A 21,283-nucleotide genomic window follows, 5' to 3' on the forward strand; every position below is an offset into this window, starting at 1 on the left:
TAAATGGAGACTTTGATGCCAAGGATCCAAAAATGGCCGCTTATCGCAATGCCGTCCTAAAAATGTTAGCCCGGTTCGAGGGGCTCGAATTTCACCATGTGGCTCGGGAAAACAAGCAGGCGGCGGATATCCTCGCCCGCATTGGCACAAAACGGGACGCGGTCCCTCCCAACATTTTTCTGGAAAGGCTTTTCAAGCCATCCGTAGCATGGGAAGGGGACACCGGTAACAACAGTCCGGACCCGGCCAAAATACCCGATACCGAACTCCCTGACACAATCGGAGGCTCTGCCATCGAAATAACACAATCAGCCCACGAAATAATGGCCATTATTGCCCCGTGGACAGAACCATTCCTGGCCTACTTAACTAGACAGGAACTCCTGGAGGACCAAAATGAGGCACGCTGCATAGTGCGGCGATCAAAGGCCTACAGGGTCCACGAGGGAGAATTGTACAAAAAAGCGCTACCGGAGTCCTTCAATGGTGCATCTCCGAAGAGGAGGGACAGAACCTTTTGGCAGAAATTCATGCCGGACTCGGCGGTCATCACGCCGCAGCCCGGGCTCTTGTGAGTTCTATTGGCCAACGGCCCGGGCAGACGCACAGGACTTAGTCCAGCGTTGCGCCGGTTGCCAGCTCTTTGCAAATCAAAGCCACATGCCACCCACCGCCCTCCGATCAATCCCCATTGCATGTCCCTTTGCGGTCTGGGGGCTTGACATGGTTGGACCCCTTAAAGGTGGAACCCACAAGAAAAAATACTTATTGGTCATGGTGGATAAATTCACCAAATGGATAGAGGCTAAACCGGTTAAAACAGCCGAATCCGGACCGGTGATAGACTTCATATCCGGGGTTGTACATTGCTACGGTGTCCCCAACAGCATCATCATTGATAACGGCACGAACTTCATGGCTGACGAGGTAAAACTCTGGTGCAGCAAAATGGGCATCAAGATCGATTATGCTTCAGTCTACCACCCACAAACCAACGGTCAAGTCGAACGAGCAAATGGTCTTATAATGAGCGGCATTAAACCCAGAGTAGTGCGCTCCTTAACAGAGTCTAACACGCACTGGGTAGAGGAGCTCGACTCCGTACTCTGGGGGCTGCGGACCACGCCGAATCGTAGTACCGGATACACACCATTTTTTATGGTGTACGGCGCAGAGGCAGTCCTGCCCTGTGACATAATTCATGACTCACCTCGAGTGCGCATGTACGAAGAAAGAGAAGCCGACCTCGATCGGCAGGACAGTCTGGACACCTTGGAGGAAGAGCGCGACGTAACCAAAGCTCGTTCCGCATTTTACCAGCAACAGGCTCGCAGATACCAAAGCAGAGAAGTACGAGCCAAAACTTATAACGTTGGCGAACTAGTTCTCCGGCTGCTGGATAAGAAAAAGAACAAGCTAGAGCCCAAATGGGAAGGTCCCTTCATCATTGACCAAGTTCTGACTGGCGGAGCGTACCGACTGCGGGATGCATCGACTAGTCGACTCGAGCCGAACCCATGGAACGCAGCCAGGCTCCGAAGATTCTACGCCTAGCACCGGACTTTATGTTAGTCCCCTCCCTTTGTCCATTTTCTGCATATGCGTTGTCCGTCTTGTTTCCCTTTCTTTCTTTTATTCCTCTAGACCTTCACGGGTCACCTTGTGCCTCACTTGTACATTACAGAGGCGCTAGCCGCACTATCTACACCTGGGGGCTTCTTTCACAGAAGCTTAAATTATTTACCTGGGCATCACGCCCAACACATGCATTATACTTCCGCATGTACCTTTTTTTTCACCATTATATGCATCGATATGACTTAAGTTTTGGCCAAGCTGGGTTGCCTGGCTCTTGTATTTATGCCCTACGTTCCTGTTAATTCGGCTAGGGCTTAAGCGGAGCACCTATGCGATTGTTACCGCCGGGTCAGCCGGACGTGTACCTCAAACTGGGTGAAGCCAAAAGCTAGCGTTCTTAAGAGAATATTCGGTCGGTGAACAAAAGATGACTTTTATTTATTAACCATATCCGCCCCCAGACATTTTTATTGCACTTCTTGTCGCAGTCCGGACATGCACTTTAGGGCATGCCTACCCAGGGAAAGGAACCCTTAACGGAACTATTCTCTTTGGAAGATGTTTCTTACTACCCATGTAATATAACATAACTAGTTGACACTTGTCTGATAAAGCACTAATGACCCCTACGCCTGGTCTCCACGCATGCCCCAGTTCTTATATAACCGAGAGGGTATTCGGATACACTCCAGACTGTCGGGTCCCGAGGTTGAAGCGAAAAGGTCCGCCACGACAAACGATCTATAATCTGGCTAGAAGGCATCATATATGTCACTTTACAATTACATAGTCAATTTGACTTGTTGAATTCCTCTTCAATGCCATCCAATAGGCTGTATAGTCTACAGTCCTATTGGGAATACTTTGCGGCCAATTCTACTTGGCCGTAAACTAAATTCACAGGGATCTCCTTGCCATCAGGCCCCACAAGTCCGACTTCGGCCATGTGGTTCGGGTCAGCCTTCGTGTACCGTGTCTTCACCATCGCCCAAGCTTCCCTGGTGCCCTGACGGCAGGCCGATATCTTCCATAATTGGAAGCGCTGCCGTGCTCCCTTCATCTTTTCTGCAAGCTCTCCAAGGCCTTCGGGTATGGAGACGGACGGCCACAAGGCCTGGGCAACGCCTTGCATCACCTGTCGAACTCGTTCATGCAACTGTGCGAGCTCGGGAAGAAGATCACCCATCAAACTAGGCATCTCCTTGGCAGGACGACCTGTTAACATACCTATAGACATAACTCTGTCAGCCAGCTTCCTCGCCGAACTCTTTTTAAGTTCGTTCACGCACTTACTAAATATGCCGCGTCGAAGCCGTCGATTCTCCTTAACAGAGTCTGACAGTTGGGCACAAACATCTTTCAGTTCCACGCCCAGCTTGGTGTTGGCATCTTGGAGATCATTCTTCTCCTGCCTCACCCTTGTAAGCACGCTCTCGCCAGCCTTCAGCTGGCGTTTGAGCTGTTGCTTATCCGGATTCACTCCAACGTCATCTGCAATTTTATCGTCAGATCGGCATGTAAAGCCGCATTCTAATATGATACTTATCATTTGACGGATATGTTACCAGAGGGGGTCTCTTTGGGCTCCCCTGCTGCGGCTAGTGTGGCCTGAAGTTGGGCTTTGCACTCCTCCAGCTCCTGGGACAGTTGAGTATTCTTTTCTGTAAGAACCTACATAACAAATGATCCTTAAATCAGTTATCCTAACTGTTTCAAGTCTCAGGGGCTACTGATATATATAATCATCAAATTTTCTCACCCGTATGTCTTTTACATACTGCTCCGTGGCTCTGGCTAAACCATCTTGAGCGGCACGGAGGTGCGCGTCTCCCGAGTTGAAGGCATCCAATGCCTCTGGGGAGAAACAAGCGTCACGAAGAACAGTCCGGCGACGCCTGTGGTTCATGGCACTTTCCACCTCGGAATGGGTGGCGGACAGTCTATCCGTATCCTCTGTCGGAGGAGCACCCGGCGCACGCCTTGTACTCGTTCCCACCTCTGAGTCCGGCCCTGGAGCCTGGCTTGTGGAGGCGCGATTGGTAGCCTCTCCGGGTATAGTACGGCGAGTGCTCTTTTTCCTGAAAAGAAGGCATGGGCGTTAGTATGCCTCGGTAAATAATGTCTTATAATAAAGACGGCACGCCATACCGCTGCGACGGTGCCTCAATCCGGACTGCGGATCTTTTCAGCCTGCCTGGCCTAGCGGCCCCTTGTTGGCTAGTTGCCACGGGATTGGCCTTCTGCCCCGAGGACCTCCCCTGCAAAACACGGCTGTTATATGGCAATAAAAAGAGCACGAGGACGGATCCCTTTTTAAGTGTTGGGATTTCGGTCTCAGTCACCTGTGAGGCTGGAACTAGCCCAGGGTAATCAGCCGTAATGGCCACCAAGGTATTGTCATTGCTCCCTTGGTAAAATACCCCGTCGATCAGCTCCACGGATATGTCCGGATCCTCCTGGGAGGCCGGGTCAAGGGACCGTCCAGGGTCCTCGGGCTGTGGGGGAGGGCTGTTTATCTCCTTTACTGCCTGGTGCAGCTCCTGCGATGAAATCGCTAGAATGAATACTTAAACTACGGGAATACGAAATGGATGGGCGAGAAAAATCTCCGCTTACCCAGCTCGGAGGATTGTACATGGAGAATCCGCCCTGCGGGTTGGCACGAAGGAATTCCTCCTCTTCTCCCTTGTATAGAGTGGACAACATCTTTATTAGATCAGCAGCTGATCCCGACCCTTTGCGGCCGTGGCGGGTGGCGTCATCCTCCCCGTTGAAGTCCCACATGGGGTGGCCTCTGTACTGGAGCGGCTGCACCCCCCGCATAATGCATATAGCCATGACCTCGATCATGGTCAATCCGGATCGAGCTAAAGAGCTTATCCGGCTCATCAGATAAAGAATGTCCCGGTCGTCTTCCTCCAGGGGGCTCCGTGGACGCCAGCTCTGGCGCTTCTTCAAAGGGGCATTGTCAAACTCAGGAAGACCGATCCGAACAGGGTCCGGAAGGGGGACATCTTCTATATAAAACCATTCTGAAGGCCAGTCTTCGGATGTCTTCTTCGGGGTCCCGGATAGGTATCCGGTCCCAGCGATACGCCACACTTCGGCTCCGCCCACTTGATATATTGATACCTTCCTAGAATGGGGCACAAGGCAGAACAACTTCTTCCACAGAGCGAAATGAGCCTCGCAGCCCAAAAATAACTCGCAAAGGGCTACGAATCCTGCAATGTGCAGCTGGGAGGCAGGCGTAAGGTTGTGCAGTTGGAGGCCATAGAACTCTAGAAGCCCTCGGAGAAACGGATGGATTGGGAATCCGAGCCCTCTTACCAGATAAGGGACAAGGCACACACGCTCTCCCTTGGAGGGATTGGGACGGCTCTCCGCTTGCTCTCCGCCATTATAGGTGGCAAGCCCGGCTCGAACTGGGACCAGGTACGCTGGGGGAAGAAATCCCTTGGACTGAAGCATCACCAATTTGCTATGCGGGATGGAACATCTCTCCCAATATCCAGGCTTGGAGCTAGGGGTGCGAGAGGAGGAGCTGCGTCGACCGGCCATGGTGGAATGGATCTCTGTCGGGTACGCTCTGATGAAGACTCGGCAAGGGAGGATGATGTGATTTGGATCTGAATCCTCGTCTTTTTAAATAGGCGGCTCATTTGCATAGCTAGGGGGGTAAATGTGAAAACACCCTGGCTCTTCACATTCGCTCGACACGTGGAAAGTGGCCATTATTGGGCGTGGAAGCCAAGAAATACAAACCATCACAAGGAACCGGACATTATTTCGACAGGTACACAGAATTTGGAGAAGGAACCCGCCTTGCAATGCCAAAGACAACTGCGCACCGGACTCGTCGTCATTGAAGCCTGGTTCAGGGGCTACTGAGGGAGTCCTGGATTAGGGGGTCTCCGGACAGCCGGACTATCTCCATTGGCCGGACTGTTAGACTATGAAGATACAAGATTGAAGACTTCGTCTCGTGTCCGGATGGAACTCTACTTGGCGTGGAAGGCAAGCTACGCAATACGTATATGGATATCTCCTCCTTTGTAACCGACCTTGTGTAACCCTAACCCTCTCCGGTGTCTATATAAACCGGAGGGCTTTAGTCCGTATGACAACAATCACAACATACAATCATACCGTAGGCTAGCTTCTAGGGTTTAGCCTCTCTGATCTCGTGGTAGATCTACTCTTGTAACACCCATATCTTCAATATTAATCAAGCAGGACGTAGGGTTTTACCTCCATCAAGAGGGCCCGAACCTGGGTAAAACTTCATGTCCCTTGCCTCCTGTTACCATCCGGCCTAGACGCACAGTTCGGGACCCCCTACCCGAGATCCGCCGATTTTGACACCGATAGACGACTTCTCTGCCTGAGCCACCCCGTGTGTGTAGGTGTCCTCTCTGCCTTTTTGGTGTCTTGACGCCAAGGGGGGAGAGAGTGTAGGGATTTGCGTTGTGTCGTGCTTGGTGTGTTTGTGTGTTTGCTTTGTCTTTGTCGTTTGGACCTCGTTTGCCTCGTTTGCTTTTGTTTGGTTTGTGCCTTCGAGACCTATCCTCATATGGTGTAAGACATATGCACTCTATCTACCTTAGTTAACTTATGTTTGCTATCCTGTCTAGTGTTAGCCTTCCTATTACTAGATATGCCTTGTCTCTATAATATAGGGGGAGCTTTGATCCTAGTATGTGTGTCGTGCAGTCCAAAGCACCCATCTAGTTGGCACACATCTAGGGGCAGCCCGTCTATATTCTAGAGAGGAGGGGTTTGCGGTTGCTTAATATTATTTCCCTTGTGCAAATCCCGTATTGTCATCAGTCCACCAAAAAGGGAGAGATTGTAAGGGCATATTTATCCCTAAGGTGTTTTGGTGATTGATGACAACGCGTTTGCGGACTAATCGTGTGCCTTGAGTATCCCAGACATTTCATCGCCAGGCACAAGATGGTTGGGTGCCCCTCGAAGACTGTTGAAGAGGGCGTCTTTTCTATGTTTCTTTTTAGTGGATTTGAGTCGTAGGAAAGCTGTACTATTAAGAGGGGGTCCACGTCGGAAAGGTTTGGGTGGAATCATCACGTACACGTCTCCTTCTTGTCCCCTCCTTTCCCTTGGAGCATCCTCCGCTTTCTCGCCACTTTGTTTCTGGCTGCTACGTTGGCTCGCGGTAGTACTGCTCCCAAGTGAGCGGTAGTTCCGTTGGCACCAGCGGTAGTACCGTGCTGCGGCGCGGTAGTACCGCAGGTGCCCACGGTAGTACCGCTCCCCTGGAGCTGCACTACCGTTGGCCACCGGGCTAGTACCGCTCCCTCGTGGTAGTAGGGGCGGATGTAATTTTTTACATCCACGCCTACCACGGTAGTACCGCTTTCGCTCCGCGGTAGTACCGTGCTATGTTGTCAGGAAGTAGTACCGCACCTCTGTAGTAGTACTGTGTCGGGTTTTTGCTTCTTCCGTTTCTTTGCGGAAGTAGCCACGGATGTTTCCTTCCCCTGGCCAGGGGATTCCTGCCTTGCGGTCGTACCGCATGGGGGCACGGTAGTACCGCGCTCGCGGAAGTACCACCCTCAGCTCCTGTGTTTCAGTTCTGACCTTGTAGTTGCTGGGGTTGCGGCAGTACCGCGGGCCTGTACGGTAGTACCGCATGACCGTGCGGTAGTACCGCTTGGCAGCAAGCGGTAGTACCGCGCGGCCCTGCGGTAGTACCGCTGGCCTGGAGCGGTAGTACCGCTGGCCGCGAGCTGGTAGGTGGATAACGGTTGGATCTTTGTCCCTCACTATATAAGGGGTCCCCTTCTTCCCCGTTGACTCATCTCTTCCAACCCTAAGCTCCATTGTTGCTCTAAGCTCCATTTTCGCCCGATCTCACTCCCTAGCCAATCAAACTTGTTGATTTGCTCGGGAGTGGTTGAGAAGGCCTCGATCCACACTTCCACCAAGAGAAATTTGATTCCCCCCACTAATCCCTTACGGATCTTGTTACTCTTGGGTGTTTGAGCATCCTAGAGGGTTGAGGTCACCGCGGAGCCATAGTCCATTGTGGTGAAGCTTCGTGGTGTCGTTGGGAGCCTCCAATTGAGTTGTGGAGATTGCCCCAACCTTGTTTGTAAAGGTTCGGTCGCCGCCTCCAAGGGCACCAATAGTGGAATCACGGCATCTCGCATTGTGTGAGGGCGTGAGGAAAATACGGTGGCCCTAGTGGCTTCTTGGGGAGCATTGTGCCTCCACACCGCTCCAATGGAGACGTACTTTCTCTGAAAGGGAAGGAACTTCGGCAACACATCCTCGTCTCCACCGTCTCCACTCTTGGTTATCTCGTGCCTTTACTTGTGCAAGCTTATTTGTATCATATCACTTGCTTGCCTGTGTTCCTATCCTTGTTGCATCATATAGGTTGCTCACCTAGTTGCATATCTAGACAACCTACTTTGATGCAAAGTTTAAATTGTTAAAGAAAAGCTAAAAATTGTTAGTTGCCTATTCACCCCCCCCCCTAGTCAACCATATCAATCCTTTCACATGTGAAGCTAGTACAAATAGTGTACTACTATTGTTGATTAGCCTCATCCGATAACCTGTTGCAATGCACGTACAATTATGTATTCGGAAATTTCTTTTGCCTCGTTGCACCACTCACTCAGAGAAGCGACTCGAAAGCCATTCATAAATTTAGTAAGTTTATCACAGGCATATCATTTTATTACATACAACAGGTCATCAACCCACATCGACAATGAGGATACATTATAAATACTAAAGTTTTCACCACACAACAAATAACAAGCCATGAAATGAACTTCAACTCAACCATTCCTCGGCGTTGGAAACGCTTGCTTTGAACCACAAGTGATTCTCTAGGACGGGCCATCCGTTGTCGATCGGGAGACCAACGCAGGACTGATCATCCAGGCTGAAGCGGCCTACTATATCAGTACCAGGGTAGGGAACCACCCAAATTTCTGAGGTATAGAGACAGTTGCTTCTCATAAATGTGTCAACAGCAGTTGGATCGCCTTTCACCATCATCGGATAGTTTTTTCCAAGGAAGAGCGAGTTTTCTCCAAGACTATCAATTCTATGCCAGGGAGAAGGAGTTGGCGCTAGCACACTAGTATCCATCCTGAATACCATGCAACGGGTGTTGGAATAGGTCCGGAGAGTGCGACCATGGGAGACACCTGCTTCCTTAGCAGTAACATCATCAGTGGGCTATATACACACAAGAAGAGGTGATCCATCGGGATTAGTTGCCAGGCGCCACAGAGTATATGGGCGCTGCTCGTGATCATCACCATCGGCATCTCCCCCTTGGTTATAAAAATTTTCAAGTATAGGTGGTGGGATGTTCACAGGACCTTGGAAACACAAGAAGAAGGTTAATTAGTAAAGGGAAACTTGCTAACCCGCATGCATGTGGATGAAACAATTATAATTATGGTGGAAGACAAACGTACCAAAACTACTAGGATGCCATGCAAAAATAGTGCCACGAGTGGTGGCGGCAAACACAATGCCCTCGTATTGAATTGCATCACAGTACTCATCCATGTACAGAAACTGATTTTTGAGCAATATCCATCGAGTCGAACCATGAAGGATGGCAACAAGCTTGTCGAAGATAGCAACAACTTGATAGTTGTTGTAATTCCAAGAGCGGTTGGGAACTCGACAAATTGCTATCTTCCATAGAAGACAGTCACCATGATTGTATTTGAACGTGCGTACATTACCGGTGTGCTCAACCTCTGGGCAGTGTGCTGAGATTTTTGGAAGTGGAACCCGGTGACGAGTGTACACATTCACAAGTTCCCACTCGCAGTTGGACCCAATGTAAACAACCCAATCTCCATTTGCGCCCGCCCAAGCCTTGCCCTCAAGCGATGGCATCTTAACATCATACGTATCATTATCAAGCGGCACCAACTGGCACAGGGTGAGGCCTCCGTCGTGTCGGCGCTAGTCATCAGGGTCACGGCGAAGAAGATAGGGGAGATCAAACCGCTCCTTGACTCTTGGGTTCTTTGTAATGATGTTATTAGTTGAGTCGAGAATGGGCTTGAACGAACCTGCCATGCTAGTCGAGGTGATGACGTCGCACCGATCAATGAGTTCCTCCACCACGTCATCTTTCAGATCGGGGCAAGAATAACGGGGTCGTTTCCGGCCTGTTCCCTCCATGGAGAAGACAATCCAACAATGGCAGAAGAAAGGGTGAAGGGCTGAAGGAAAATGGAGGAGGGAGAGGAAGAGCGTGCGACAGCAGTTCCAAATCGAGAGGGAAAGGCAAAGAGTCAGTGGATGGTTGCGAGTTTGCCACGGTTCACGAAGAGGCGCCCCGGCCTACACGTCCGTTCGGAAATACTCCTGCTACTCGTCGTCGTCTCACTGATATGTTGGAACGGGACCACATGTCAACGAAACATGGTGTGTAATTTCTCGTGCAAAATGCGATCTGGCCGCGTTGGCCTGAGGTGCCGCATTAGTTATCGACCTTTATTTTTTTAATGGTGTGCCGATCGGTTTTGAAGCACGACTAATTGGTACTATACGCAGAGAAAATGGGTTGTATTTGTCCTCCATGGTTTAGAGGCTGACTTGTGGGCCTAGCAAGTTGACGCGTACACAATCAGGAGATGATTGTACGTGGAGAGGATGACAGCAGGGACCCGCCAAGGTCATGGCAGTATGCAAGCAAGTGCCTCCTTATTTCAAGCCAATAAAAATGGCTCCTCCTAGTGGATTTCTGACATCTAGGTCCCATGCCATTGTCAACGCAGTCAATAAACGAGAGAATTGCACAACGAGCGGCTGACACCAGGGACCCAGCAGATCGCCCAGTTATTTTTGTTTTGGGTTAATTTGATAAATGCCACTCCAAATCTGGTGTATCCGAGAAATGCCACTTCAATTTCCAAACTTTGAAAAATGCCATTTCATGCCATTTCTAGTGGCATTTTTCGAAGTCTGGAGTGGCGTTTTTCAAAGTTTGCAAACTGCAGTGGCGTTTTTCAAAGTTTGCAAAAATTGCAGTGGCATTTTTCAAAGTTTGGAAATTGCATTGGCATTTTTATAAATCACCATAATTGGAGTGGCATTTATCTAATTTGTTTTTGAGACGGAAGCAGGGTGTCAACTGGGCTGTGCGGGACACTCTGGCCTGTCTAGATAGCCTTTTCTTTTATGTTTACCACAGACCAGCCCAGTAGTTTCTTTTTCTTTCTGAAAATGGCTAGCCCAGTTCTTTTGTGATTTGTCAAGTAAGTCGCTTTATCAGGCATGTTGGGCTGCAAATCTTTCAAGACGAGGAGAGCTTCATTCAGCTGGCCGAGAAAATGGCCTATCAGTAATGAGAAATGGGCTGTACATTTTTAAAACACATCAAACCGGCAATTATTTTCAAATATCTTTTTTTCATTTCGAGATTTTAAATTGCATTGATTTTTATGCGTGGACAATTTATTGGATTTTATATTGATATAGATTTATTTTTAAAATCAGTCTGAATGTGACTCGAAATTTCGGGATTAAAAACAGTTCAGACTGCACCGACATATGCAAAATTTCATATTTTTTTTTAACCGTGGCCACAATATGGGCTGTAATGCTAACATAAAGAATATGGGCTCCAAAAAACCCGTAAGAATTAGCAAATGGGCTGTAAATTATTTGAAATAATGGCAGATGGGTTGTATGTTGTTTTCCATAGATTTGAGGCTTTCCACAGATGGCCTGTATACTGTTGGATGTCCATCCAACGGCTGCCATGCTTCTTCAATCTCTGTTCTTCCTGCTCCAGCCGCTCAAACAAGCGCCGGCGGGACTGCCTGCTCCCTCCTGCCCGCGGCCGGCTGTGCTACCGCGCAGGCCTCACCGCCCTACCGTACTCCCATTGCTGGCCTAGCCATCCCTCTACTCACACACACCTGCTGTTATTCTCCGGCGACGGCAGAAACCAGTAAACCCTCGTACAGTTGTACTCCCCTCCGCGTGGGAAACAAAAACAATGGCCGAGTCTTCCCTGCCTCCGTGTCGTTCCCTTCCTAGGCCTCGCCGTCGTCCACCGCCCTGGTGCTCTCGGCGTGGCGTGGTCAGCGTGATCAATGACCGACATGCATCTAAAGTGGACTGTACGTGGAGAGGCTGACAGCTGGGTCCACGGCCGCACGCAAGGAAATGCCTCCTTATTACGCGCAAAATAATGATTTCATCCACCTGGCATCTGGGACCCACCGAAATGGCCTCTGTATTTCGCGAAAAAGCGTTACCGCCGCTGACAGCTCGGACCCACCAGCTATATCTTCACACGCAAGGAAGTGCCTCCTTATTACGCACAAAAAAATGAATACTCCCCCTGATTGGGGCGAAGGGCTTTGTCAACTTAGTCAATATGCACGATTCTAGCTCGACTGACCATACAATGTCCATCCAACGGCCGTAGTGCTTCTTCAACCTCTGATCTTCTTGCTCCAGCCGCCCAAAGCAGCGCCGGTCGTGCCGCCTGCTCCTGCCTCCCGTGGCCGGCTATGCTGTCGCGGAGGCCTCACCGCCCCCATACTACTCCCACCGCTGGCCAGGCCATCCCTCCACTCCACTCACCCACACCCCCTGTTATTCTGCGGCGACGACAGCGCAGCCGAACCAGTGAACCCTCATACTCCTCTCCGCGTGGGCATCCACTGCCGCGTCTTCCCCGGCTCCACGTCGTCCCCTTCCTAGGCCTCGCCGTCGTCCACCGCCGTGGTGCTGTCAGCGCGGCATGGTCAATGTGGTCAATGACCGAATTCCATTGGAAGAATACTGTACGTGGAGAGGCTGACAGCTGGGTCCACGACAGCCGCAAGGAAGTGCCTCCTTATTACGCGGAAAATAATTATTTCTCCACCTGACAGCAGGGACCCACCGGACGCCCACCAGTATATCATGAAAAAAACGTTTGCCCCTGACAGCTGGGACCCACCCGACAGGCCACCGTATTTCGCGAAAAAAACGTTCTCCCTGCTGTCAGCTCAGACCCACCGGAAGTGCCTCCTTATTACGCACAAAAAAATGAATACCCCCTGCTAGCTGGGACCCACCTTGGTGGGAGGCTGACTTGTGGGCCTACTAAGTTGACGGGGATGGAGGGCTTTGTCAACTTAGTCAATATGCACGATTCTAGCTCCAGTGACCGTATGATGTCCATCCAACAGCCGTAGTGCTTCTTCAACCTCTGGTCTTCTTGCTCCAGCCGCCCAAACCAGCGACGGTCGTGCCTCGTGCTCCTGCCTCCCGTAGCCGGCTGCGATGCGGCGGAGGCCTCACCGCCCCCTACTACTCCCACCGCTGGCCAGGCCATCCCTCTACTCACCCACACCCCCTGTATTCTGCGGCGACGGCAGCCTCACACCGCAGCGAACCAGTGAACCCTCGTACTCCTCTACGTGTGGGTATCCACTGCCGCGTCTTCCCTGGCTCCGTGTCGTCCCCTTCCTAGGCCTCACCGTCGTCCACCGCCCTGGTGTTCTCGGCGTGGCGTGGTCAACGTGGTCAAGGAATGGCTTCCATCGAACGTGGACTATGCGTGGAGAGGCTGACAGCTGGGTCCACGGCCACAGCAAGGAAGTGCCTCCTTATTACGTGCAAAATAATTATTCCTCCACCTGACAGCGGGGACCCACCGGACGGGCCACCGTATTTACCGAAAAAAAGTTTGCCCCTGACTGCTGGGATCCACCAGCTACATCTTCCCATGCAAGGAAGTGCCTGACAGTCGGGACCCACCTGGTTGAAGCGTACGTAGCGTTGTCATTCTGGTCGTGAACGTGTACGTACATACTGGTCGATGTAGAGGCGTGCACGTGTCGTAGTAGAGGCGCGCACGTGTCGTAGTAGAGGCGCGCACGTAGCATGTACACATACGTACAGCGGCCAGGGTGCAAGAAAGAGAATACGGCCACGTATGTGTACATACGGGCGGGGTCTCGAACGCCTACTCGCGCATACGTACGGCCAGGGCTCGTGTACATGGCTGGGTCAGAACGGAGAAACAGCGTCGTCGTCGTGTTCATGGGGAGGCAACGGAATGCGTTGTGTTCATGGGGAGGCAACGGAATGCGTCGTGTTCATGGGGAGGCAACGGAACGCGTGGGAGCCAACCGGCTGGGTCGGAACGGAATGCGTGGTCGTGTTCATCGGGAGGGCTTGGATGGAACAGGCAATGGAAACGAGGCCTGGCGTACCGCAAAACGGAGGAAATGGCCTTGCGTTCGACCGGCCACTTCGAAACGGGATCCTGTTCATCGGGAGGGGTCTGGCGTACCACAAAACGGGACTCCACGGGATACTGTTCATCTCCACTGTCGACCCCCTCCAGCCTCCATGAGCTACTGTTCATCCACCGTCGACCTCCTCCAGCCTCCACCTGCGACTGTTCATCCACGGGCTCCTGTTCATCCAGCCTCCACCGCGCGCTACTCCACCGGCTACTGTTCAAACAGCCCTCTCCACGGGCTCCTGTTCAACCACCCCTCCACGGGCTACTGTTCATCCTGCCCTCCACTGTCTACTGTTCATCCTGCCCTCCACGGGGTGGTCCTGTTCATCCAGCCCTCCACGGGGTCCTATTCATCCAGCCCCAACCGGCTCGATCGATCGGGGTCCTGTTCATCCAGAGGCAACACCACGGGGTCCTGTCCATCCACCCTCACCGGGAACTGTTCATCCACCCCCCCACAACGCTCACTGTTCATCCAGAGGCAGCATCAATCGGCTTCAGTTAGCAGCAGTAGCGAAGGAATCGCTCGATCGGGTTCAGTTAACAGCAATCGATCGATCGCTCGGGTTCAGTAACGCGTAGCCTGCAGTGCAATCGCTCGGGTTCAGTTAGAGACCAATGCCTCGCTCGGGTTCAGTTAGAGACAACGCCTCGCACACACGCGCGTACGTGTACGAGAGAAGCGCACATCGCTCGGCCCCCGACCTCCCACCGTAACCGGGAACTCCCCGAAATTTTCCTCCCCCTCGCTTCTACCACGGTTTTTTTCGTCATGGACGGCCCAAAGAATGTCATGCAGCTGCATCTCCGGCCCGCCCAGGACGAAAAGCCCATTTTCTGTCATGATTTTTTGTCATAGAAGTAGGAGCCCACCACATCTATGATGATACCGGTTTTGTCACAATTATCGTCATAGAAGTGTCATATGTATGACAGAAAAAAATTTCGTTTGGCCCAAAATGTCACGGATGTGTCTTTTTTTTGTAGTGTAGTAGCACCCTTTCAACAATCCCTCCAGTAGTGTTATTGAATCTTGTAGTTGAGTAGAATGCATGAGGTAGGAACCCATCTACCTGTTACCAAGCCCGGGACGTTATATAGTTTTGATGCTACTCTATAGTAGACGGGGTTTGGTATGAGTGCACGAGAGTGGTGTGAAGAAGGAGGACTCTATGTCAATAACAACAACTCCATGATGGAATTTGCAAGGACTGCGTCTTCAAGGCCTCAAGACTTCAAGACTCGAGACAAGAATTCAATACACACTACTGGGTGAAGGACGGTTGACGGGCACCCTGGAGCAACCAGTGGATGGCTGATACGTCTCCGTCGCATCTACTTTTCCAAACACTTTTGCCCTTGTTTTGGACTCTAACTTGTATGATTTGAATGGAACTAACCCGGACTGACGCTGTTTTCAGCAGAATTACCATGGTGTTATTTATGTGCAGAAACAAAAGTTCTCGGAATGACCTAAAACTTCATGGAACATCTTTTTGGAAATAATAAAAAATCCTTGCAAAAGATGAAGACCAGGGGCCCCACACCCTAGCCACGAGGGTGGGGGCGCGCCTGCCCCCCTAGGGCGCGCCCCCTACCTCGCGGGCCCCCTGGAGCTCCTCCGACCTCGACTCCAACTCTATATATTTGCTTTCGGGGAGAAAAAAATAAAGGAGAAGGATTCATCGCGTTCTACGATACGGAGCCGCCGCCAAGCCCTAAAACCTCTTGGGAGGGCTGATCTGGAGTCCGTTCGGGGCTCCGGAGAGGGGAATCTGTCGCCATCGTCATCATCAACCATCCTCCATCACCAATTTCATGATGCTCACCGCCGTGCGTGAGTAATTCCATCGTAGGCTTGCTAGATAGTGATGGGTTGGATGAGATTTATCATGTAATCGAGTTAGTTTTGTTAGGGTTTGATCCCTAGTATCCACTATGTTCTGAGATTGATGTTGCTATGACTTTGCTATGCCTAATGCTTGTCACTAGGGCCTGAGTGCCATGATTTCAGATCTGAACCTATTATGTTTTCATCAATACATGAGAGTTCTTGATCCTATCTTACAAGTCTATAGTCACCTATTATGTGTTATGATCTGTTAACCCCGAAGTGACAATAATCGGGATACTTACCGGTGATGACCGTAGTTTGAGGAGTTCATGTATTCACTATGTGTTAATGCTTTGGTCCGGTACTCTATTAAAATGAGGCCTTAATATCCCTTAGTTTCCGCTAGGACCCCGCTGCCATGGGAGGGTAGGACAAAAGATGTCATGCAAGTTCTTTTCCATAAGCATGTATGACTATATTCGGAATACATGCCTACATTACATTAATGAATTGGAGCCAGTTCTGTGTCACCCTAGGTTATAACTGTTACATGATGAACCGCATCTGGCATAATTCTCTATCACCGATCCATTGCCTACGAGCTTTCCATATATTGTTCTTCGCTTATTTACTTTTCCGTTGCTATTGCTATCATCACTACAAAATACCAAAAACACTACTTTTGCCACTGTTACCTTTTGTTACCGTTACCACTACTATCATATTACTTTGCTACTAAACACTTTGCTACAGATATTAAGTTTCCAGGTGTGGTTGAATTGACAACTCAGCTGCTAATACTTGAGAATATTCTTTGGCTCCCCTTGTGTCGAATCAATAAATTTGGGTTGAATACTCTACCCTCAAAAACTGTTGCGATCACCTATACTTGTGGGTTATCAATACTATTTTCTGGTGTCGTTGCCGGGGAGCATAGCTTTATTCTTTGAGTCACTTGGGATTTATATCTGCTTATCATTATGAAGAACTTGAGAGATCCAAAAACTAAGATTTATCCCTCAACTACGAGGGGAGGTAAGGAACTGCCATCTAACTCTACACTTGATTCACCTTCTGTTTTGAGTAAGCCTGCGACACCTAAACCTGCTTCTGCTATTCGTTCTGATATGTCGCATGTTATTGATGATGCCACTTCTGCTATGCATGATACTTATGATGAAACTACTTCTATGCTTGATACTATTGTGCCACTTGGTGAATTTCTCGATGAACAACTTGCCAGGGTTAGAGAGAGTGAAAATATTGAATCTGATAATATTGATGAAAGTGAGGATGAAGAATCTTCCCCTAATAAATATGATTCACATGTTATTCCTGAGGGTTATGTTTTTGAAAAAGAAGTTGCTTTAGCTATTTTAGCTTGCAAAGATAGATGCGAGCTCAAGAGGTTATTAGCTAAATGGAAGCAGCAATCTCTTAATGCTAGAATGAAACCTGGCCCTGCTTTTGCTACTTCACCTATCTGTGTTACTAGTAAGGATTATGAATTCTCTTTTGATCCTGATATAATTACTTTGGTTGAATCTGATCCTTTTCATGGCTATGAATCTGAAACTGTTGTGGCACATCTTACTAAATTAAATGATATAGCCATCCTGTTCACTAATGATGAGAAAACTTGTTACTTTTATATCCTTAAAATATTTCCGTTCTCATTAAAGGGTGATGCTAAGATATGGTTTAATTCTCTAGATCCTGGTTGTGTGCATAGTCCCCAGGATATGATTTATTACTTCTCTACTAAATATTTCCCTGCTCATAAGAAACAAGCTGCTTTGAGGGATATATATAATTTTGTGCAAATCGAAGAAAAGAGTCTCCCACAAGCTTGGGGGAGGCTTCTCCAATTACTTAATGCTTTGCCTGATCATCCTCTTAAGAAAAATGAACTACTTGATATCTTTTAAAATGGACTAACCGATGCTTCCAGAGATTACCTGGATAGTTGTGCTGGTTTTGTTTTCAGGGAAAGAACACCAGATGAAGCTTGAATTCTATTAAATAATATGTTAAAAAATGAAAATAATTGGACACTTCCTGGGCCTATTCCTAAACCAACTCCGAAGAAGAGAGGTGTTCTATTTCTCAGTCCTGAAGATATGCAAGAGGCAAAGAAATCTATGAAAGAAAAAGGTATTAAAGCCGAAGATGTTAAGAATTTACCTCCTATTGAAGAAATACATGGTCTTAATTTACCGCCTGTTGAAGAAACATATGATCTTAATCCATTACCTATTGAAGAAGTACATGGTCTTGATAACCCGACACAGGTAGTAAAGGTAAATTCTCTCTATAGATATGATAAAGCTAAAATCCCATTTACTAAGTTTGCTAGCCCATGCTTAGATGAGTTTGATAAATTTATGGTTAAGCAAGAAGACTTCAATGCTTATTTTGGTAGACAATTGAAATACAATTCAAATATGCTTGAACACTTGGGTGATTATATGGCTAATGTCAAAGGTGAACTTAAACTTATTAGTAAACATGCTTCTATGGTTACCACTCAAGTAGAACAAGTACTTAAGGCTCAAAATGATTTACTCAATGAATTGAATAGTAAGAATGATGATAATGTTGTTAGAGTTATGACTAGAGGTGGTAAAATGACTCAAGAACCTTTGTATCCTAAAGGCCCTCCTAAAAGGATTGAGCAAGATTCTCAGAGAAATAATATAGATGCACCTAGTTCTTCTAAAAGGAAGAAAAAGAAATATGATAGAACTTTGCATGCTTCTAGTGAAACTATTATTGACACACCTGAGAATCCAAATGATATTTCTATTTCTGATGCTGAAACACAACCTAGTAATGAACCTGAAACTAGTGATAATAATAATGTTCATGATGATGCTCAACCTAGTAATTATGATGATATAGAAATTGAACCTGTTGTTGATCTTGATAACCCACAATCAAAGAATCAACGTTATGATAAGAAAGACTTTGTTGCTAGGAAACACGGTAAAGAAAGAGAACCATGGGTTCAGAAACCCATGCCTTTTCCTCCCAAACCATCCAAGAAAAAGCATGATGAGGATTTTGAGCGCTTCACTGAAATGATTAGACCTATCTTTTTGCGTATGCGATTAACTGATATGCTTAAAATGAATCCTTATGCTAAGTATATGAAAGAAATTATTACAAATAAGAGAAAGATACCGGAAGCTGAAATTTCCACCATGCTTGCTAATTATACTTTTAAAGGTGGAATACAAAAGAAACTATGAGATCCCGGAGTACCAACTATACCATGCTCCATTAAAAGAAACTATGTTAAAACTGCTTTATGTGATCTTGGAGCCGGTGTTAGTGTTATGCCTCTCTCTTTATATCGTAGACTCGATTTGAATAAGTTGACACCCACTGAAATATCTTTGCAAATGGCTGATAAATTAACTGCTATACCTGTCGGTATTTGTGAGGATGTGCCTGTTGTAGTTGCAAATGTTACTATTTTAACCGACTTTGTTATTCTTGATATTCCCGAGGACGATAGTATGTCTATTATTCTTGGAAGACCCTTTTTGAATACTGCAGGGGCTGTTATTGATTGCACTAAAGGCAATGTCACTTTTCATGTTAATGCTAATGAGCATACGGTACACTTTCCGAGGAAACAACCTCAAGTTCATAGTAACAACTCTATTGGAAAAATTCCATCGATTATATTTGGAGGTTTTGAATTTCCTCTTCCTACTATCAAGAAGAAATATGATATTCTTATTGTTGGGGATGTGCATATCCCCGTTGAGGTAACATAGTGTTATTCAAAATTTCTCCGGTTTCATGTTATTCGGAATGAGTTCGTTAACAAGACTTGATCAACCTTGTTAGAGGATTCCTTTTGATGATCATGAGATGGATGAAACTAGAAGCCACAACTCTCTGTACCCTCCTTTTACTTTCTGTTATTTATATTAAATAAAATAAAAATAAGTATTTTCCGTTTGTTATCTGAATTATCCGTGCAATATAAAAATACCTCGAAAATAAAAGTTCTCCAAATGCCCTGAAATTTAAATATGATTTTTTCTGGAATATTTGAGAATATTTGGCACCAAGAACACAGCACGGGGGGCATCCACCTGGCCACGAGGGTGGAGGGCGCGCCCTACCCCCTAGGCGTGCCCCCTACCTCGTGGGCCCACGGTGGCCCTCCTCCACTTATTCCTGCACCCACACACTTCTTCTTCCTCCCACAAACACGAATATCCAGCTCAAGCACGAGTTCAAACTCATTTTGCTGCCATTTTCGATCTCCTTGCTCAAAGCACCTCTCACAAAACTGCTTGGGGAGATTGTTCCTTGGTATGTGACTCCTCCATTGGTCCAATTAGTTTTTGTTCTAGTGTTTTATTCATTGCAAATTTGTGCTACCTAGGTGACCATGTTCTTGAGCTTGCATGTCAAATTTATATGGTCAAAAGTAGTTCTAATGCATGATATAGGCTCTAGGCACTTGTAGGAGTTGTTGCTATCAATTTTGTTGAGCTTGGTTCACTTTTGTTTGAAGTTACTAAAAATTTCAGAATTTTTCAGAAAATAATGAAGAGATTTTTGAGGGGCTCTTCGAGCCGAAGCTCGAAGGAAAAGCAAAATGAAAAGGCAGAGAGGCCCAAATATAATATGCCTCGCACCGCGGAGGTTCGGCCGTGTGAATGGCCTTCCGATGATTTCTTGAGAGCAGCCGAGATTTATGATGATTTTTATGAATTGGCTGAGAATGCAGGCCTCACCGCCTTCCTCCACGACCGACGCGAACAGTATCTCTTACTCACCAATATCTTTGCGCAAAACTTTTATTTCCATGCTAGGAGCTCACCACCTACGGTGGAGTTTTATTTATATGATAAGCATAAGGAGATGTCACTCTATGATTTTTGTCGGGTTTGTTTGATCCCTTTCGAGGGCACAATAGAGGAACCACATCACGGCGATGTGGATGGGTTTATTGATACCATTACTGTAGGGGAAACGAGGAAGGTTTCCGACGCACGAATCACTAGCATACATTTTCCTATTTTACGCTACTTTGCAATATTTGCTAGTCGTTGCTTAATTGGTCGTGGAAACTATGGAAACCTTAGCGTTCCTGATATTATTATTTTGTTCCACGATTTATTCAGTGATAACTCTGTTAGTATGGGCGGTATTATTGCTAAACGGTTAAGTCTGAACCGTACAAAGGGCCCCATCTTTGGAGGCATCTATGCTTCACGCCTAGCTGCACATTTTAACATACCTATTAGGCATTATGAGAAGGAAGAAAAATTGCTACCCACTGTTTATTTAGATTATAAGAGTATGGTGGCACACGATTTTATTGTTAAGAATAGGGAAGGGGAGCTTAAATACAAATTGTTCTTTCATAAACATCATCCTGAGACTATTACCATGCCTGCTCCTTCCTTGTTTGATTTATCTTTAGGCCAGTACCTTGTTCCGTTAGAGGCTATTCACGCCTACCGGAACCCTACATCAGCCACAGAGCCAGAGTCGGAACCACAAGTTGATCCTCCACGACAGTCTAATTACCATTGGGATCCGGAGATGATTGCCAACCAGTGGCAATCAGAGTCTTCTTC

This window comes from Triticum urartu, chromosome 4 (assembly GCF_003073215.2).
Source record: "Triticum urartu cultivar G1812 chromosome 4, Tu2.1, whole genome shotgun sequence".
Taxonomy (NCBI): Eukaryota; Viridiplantae; Streptophyta; class Magnoliopsida; order Poales; family Poaceae; genus Triticum; species Triticum urartu.